We start from the raw sequence: 5,520 nt of genomic DNA, 5'->3' as shown, positions 1-5,520 counted from the left end.
GATTCCTCATCTAAGGAGTACCCATGTTGTATGAGAAATACATGAAAAACTTGATTGAAATCACATTTTTTCATGTATTTCTCATTTTTCATGTAGTAGGATCCATCAAATTGAGTATGCAACATGGGTACTCCTTGGATGAGGAATTAAATTTTGCATCCAACGAGTACTCCCACTTGAAATTTGAGTAAAACCTTAGGGAGATAAGTTGAAAATACAAGTTGAAAAAGTAGTTTTATTATTTTATTATTTTTTACCCCAAAAATGGTGAATCATCCCCCATGGTTGACATCATCATCTTGAATCCTACTGGTTATTATAAAGTTGACTTTGGTTGTACATTTTTCTTAGAAGGCCCATTTTAGACCTCAAAATTTCTCTAATGATCTTCAGTTGAAAAATTATCTTGAAGAGAAAATTGGTGAATGTTCGGCCACTGAAATAGTAAAAATTCCTTCTGTCTAGACAAGTTTGTGGTCATGTCAAGTATACAGAAGATTTATCAAGATAATATTGATGGTTTCACCTTTGGCCAAATGAAGAAAAATTCCTCGGTGCAACACCACAAGAGTAGTTTTCTTGAATCTTCATCATCGATAGAAAAGATAGAGGAGTTCACCAATCAAGCAAATGATCAGGGGTCAAAGGAGGTAAAAATCCCTTCATTTTCTATATCTTCTATTAACAATTATGATGCATCTTTTGCATCTTTCGAGAAACATACCGAGGGGATTGGTATGAAGTTATTTAAAATAAGATGGGTTACAATGGAAAGGGCCTTGGATTCAATGGCCAAGGCATCATCAATCCTATTGAGGTAACATGACAAATTTTGAATGAAGGATTGGGATACACTCATGAAGAAATTGGAGAATGTACCAAAATTTTTAAAGAAAGAAGGTCATCAAATATTGAGTTTGTGTCAAAGGGACTCTTGCAAATTTATGATGCAACAAATCATGATGGAAATGATGGTGATTAGTTGCCTCCACCAGGATCTATGAATTCAAAATAAGGGCCAATTCAAATTCTCCTCATCAAAATCTCAGTCCAAAAGACACTGGAAAAAGGTATAAGTCTTATTATTTCAATGATGATAAGAAGATACAAAATATGTTTCCTTGTACCTTTTGTCATAGGGATGATCATTGTGTGGCTAAGTGTGAAAATCATAAATCATTGGCTAAGAAAATGAATGCAATTCTTGAGACTAAATCAAAGAACCCTCTTCCAAGTTTAAATGCATTTTTTCCAAACAACAAGTGCATGTATTTTTTGTACCCATTGAAAAAAGAATGTGCACCAGATCGAGAGTTGTTGGGGTCCAGATCCTAAGGTTTGACACAAGTCAAGTAAACAATATTTTCAAAGATATATGCAAAAATAATATGCAAAAGATAAAAAGTGATCAGTATTTAAGAAGAAAATCATATTGAAATCAAATTGAAAGAGGGTCCTTTTAATTGGATTGGTACGAAATGGTTGAAATTTATGCATAATTGAATTTTCGCACATACCAACATTTGAATTTTGATATTAATGGGATGTCCATGATCAATGAAAGTGCTATTATATGTTATTGCATGAGATTATGATTTTTCCTATGCTTCTAGCAGTAGTATTTTCGCCTATGATAATTTTAGTAATGTTGTGTTGACTCTAACATTTTACCATGGAAGTTTGTGTTGGATATTTGTGGAGTTTCATGCCTGTGTGAAATAGAACACTAGATGCAATGGTGGGTACATTGCATGAATCTAATTGTAGGTGGCTCAGTGGGGAGCTAACTCATGATAATGGTTGTTCAAACAATGGCCCATTTTATCGTCATATCATATCAATGGCCACACCTTTTTTATGACCATGTCCATGACATGGTGTATGATTAATGTGGTAAGCCACGTATTACAGTTATAAATGTGATGGATTTTATAGTTACATTGTATACAACAATGAAGTTTCTATCACATATATGTTACAATGACCACGTGTTTTTAGAGATCCACGTGTCCATGGTGGGAAGCCAATGTGAAGGAGTCATCGACATAGTACCCAACATGACCCTTATATTGACCTACGGTGGCAGTTCATTGTTAAATGGTGGGCGAACACTTAAGTAGCAGATGTAGAAATTTCTACAAATCTAACTCTAATACCATGTAGAAATTATGGTGTAAATTTGAAACTTTTCATGAACCTTTAATCAAAATCACAAGACACAAACCTACTCTACTTCTCTACGGAAGTTAATTCACAATTTAGAACAAAATCCTTAGATACGCAATAAGAAATCATACACATGCAAATAGTATTTTTCCCGGGGAAAGAAAACTGCTAAAAACCTCAATGCCTGCTTGCATTAATATGATGAATAGAGATTTATTACAATAGTGTTGCTCAACTGAGGACAACCTGCAACTGAATAACCTATCTCTCTGCTCACTGAGAAGCTCTGACACAAAATTCGTCAATTTCCACCTCTTCTTGAGCCCCTATTTGCTTGCACAATGATTGAGGAATTAGGTCCTTGTTATTTAGGATTTTCCTCCAAAATGCTTGCGCAATTCTTTAGGGTTGATCACCTAACCAATACAATAGCTATACAGTCAATCAAGTATATAATTAATTGTACATTTCCTTGGAAACTCCACCATAAATGAGAAACTTGTATTCTTTGCATGCATGAGCTAATTATTAGTTGATTGATTATTTAACTAGATGATCTATGAGGTAGACTGATGTACCACTACTTAACTGACCACCAACTAGTTCTATTAACAATTAGAACTATTTTAATTGATTACCACTGAAATTAACTCAAACTAGGCTCCTAAGATTTAGGAATCACTACATACAACTGAAATTCATGCCCCTAACTTGAATTAACTGAGCTAACTAAGTGACAAGATCCATGTCACCTCAGTTAAGCCGTCCAAGTTATCTGCTAATGTGGAATTTTGAATTTTCTCAATCTAATCAAGGAAAAATTAAATTGAGAATTTCTTGCTACATTTTTCAACACTCCCTCTCAACAAGGAAGGGATTATTAACCACCATTATCCAACACCCGTGTAATGTACTACATGCAACACCTCTCACTATTGCTTCTACTACTACAACATCTGCAAATGAGAAGCATCCAAAACCAAACTAAATCAACTAAGTCTGCAACTGTCTAATAGGAAAACTGTGTTGTTTTTGACTCTGCTACTGAACCCCCTGCTTTGATGTCAACACTCCTCTACACTCCTCAATATCTTATTGATGTTGATCCTCCTACTATTGAATACTTGGGCCCCCATAGCAAGGTAATGATCCAAGAGAAGAATGCCTCAATGGACCCTGCCCAAATTTCTACAACTCTTGGGCTAAGGATCTACATCGCTCCACCTCACTCCTTGGGGTATAGATGCATGTGATCCCTTTTCCCACGTAGCTCAAACTCTCCCCCTACTGGAGGTCTCTGCTTGAGTGGATGTATCCACTCTTCCTCCTCTCTCCCTCTCCATTTGTGGTTACTTCCCAACTTCCCAAGGCTTCTTTTGAGGTTCCATTTTGAGATGTTTGTCTTGCTCCCTCCCAATCACCACATCTATAATCTCTACCTTGCTCCTCAAGGATATGCATGCATATTCTAACTAAATTTCATACACGTTCTTGATTCGAACACCAATCAGCTTCACCTGTCTTATGGCTATGTGTCTTAGGAATGCCTTTGCTTTGCTAAAGATCACACCATAAACACGGTATTCCAAAACTACAACAAAGATGAGATTTTCCTTTAGGCCTAGAACAAACATGACATCCTTGAGTTTGAGAGGGGATCCAAACTCCCTCTGAAAGGTGACTGTACCAATATCGATTGCACTATACCTTCTGTCATATCCAAACTCAATATTCATCTGGAGACCTTTCTCCTCTACGTCATTGAAAAAGTTTCTACACCCAGTCATGTGGAATGATGCACCTGAATCCATGTACCACACGCTACCCATCACAGTGTTGGCCATGCATGTGATATGGTGAAGGAAATGTAACTAGGTTTGGTCTTCATAAATGTATTTTTGATATTTGTATTTATTTAAGAAAAATAATATTATTTTTATAATATATGTCAATGAGTTTCTTTCTAATTAAAATAGGTCTAGCACATGTTTAAGTGTTATAGGTAAGTCAAATATTCAAAAGAAAATGTTGAAGACCTTAAGAGCATGTTGCACAATGTATATGTTTATATAGAAGTCAAAGAATACTCCTCCAAGCAAGTCAAGTCTCCTCCAAAGAAAAGGCACCATCAAATAATCTCCTCCAAGCATGTGACACCAACAAAGACGCGATCTGAAGTAAGCATAACAAGTTGGCCTACAAACAGTCTTCAAGTCATCCTAAAAGGAGGGACAATCCTCTATATATAGAGGTTTTCCTCTCCATTACAATGTCAATGAAGCATCTCTAAAATCAGTGAAGATAGAAGCTAATAATAAGTGAAGGAAAATAATTCTAAATGGTCTCCAAAGTGTAGTGAAGAAAGGAGGAAGAAAAGTGCAGGTATAGGACTGTTTCCAGGGCTAGAAATAGTCACACGTGTGAATAAAAAGAGGGTAAATCTGTGAGTACAACAACATCTATAGAACAGTCCAATAATCATCATTGTTTGGGTTAGAAATGAGGCCTACAAGGCCTCTTAAGTCAAGCAAAGAAGTCTCTTTCTCTATCGAAGGTAAAAGGGCCCTAATTCTCAAGGGTACCTCTCACACGTGCGAGAATTAGGGTTTTAGTGTTGCCACACTAAGCCTACCACTATACATCAAGAAGGGACTCAGGTGAGAATTAGGGTTTTAGTGTTGCCACACTAAGCCTACCACTATACATCAAGAAGGGACTCAGTTGATAAAGGGCCCTAATTCTCAAGGGTACCTCTCACACATGCGAGAATTAGGGTTTTAGTGTTGCCACACTAAGCCTACCACTATACATCAAGAAGGGACTCAGTTGATCAAGAGAAGGAAGGAGTATTATTAGGTGAAGGATGTCACTAAGTACAAAAGATAAGTATCTCTTCTAGAAGGACTACTAACAGTGGAAAGAAGAATGAAGTGCCGGAAGGAGGACGAAGTGCCCGAAGAAGGTGGACAAAGTGCTGGTGAGACATAGTGCAGAAAAAAGGAAGGACTTGACTTGTTCTTGGAGGATCTTCTAGTGAAGGGTCTAGCGTTTGGCATTAATCAAGAAAGAAGCTTCAATAAGAGAAAAATTACCGAAGGTTTTTCCTCTCAGGAGAAGAGAGGTTTTGGCCCTGGCAGAAAACCAATATCTTGTGTTATTGTTTTATGTTTTGATAGCAGTTTGATGAAGTACACACACATGCATTAATAAGAGAAGAATAATATTAAGCTAACAAAGAAAAGAAAAGTAAAAATACTTCACAAAGTTTTATCTAGTCCCAAATAATCACTCTACACCTAATTTCCCTAGATTCTTCAACATGGTATCAGAGCTAAGGTGGCACATCAAGGAAAA

Source organism: Pinus tabuliformis, chromosome 9 (assembly GCF_031772625.1).
Source record: "Pinus tabuliformis cultivar Carrire ecotype Pingquan chromosome 9, CPIR1, whole genome shotgun sequence".
NCBI lineage: Eukaryota > Viridiplantae > Streptophyta > Pinopsida > Pinales > Pinaceae > Pinus > Pinus tabuliformis.
Note: the sequence above shows the minus strand (reverse complement) of the source record.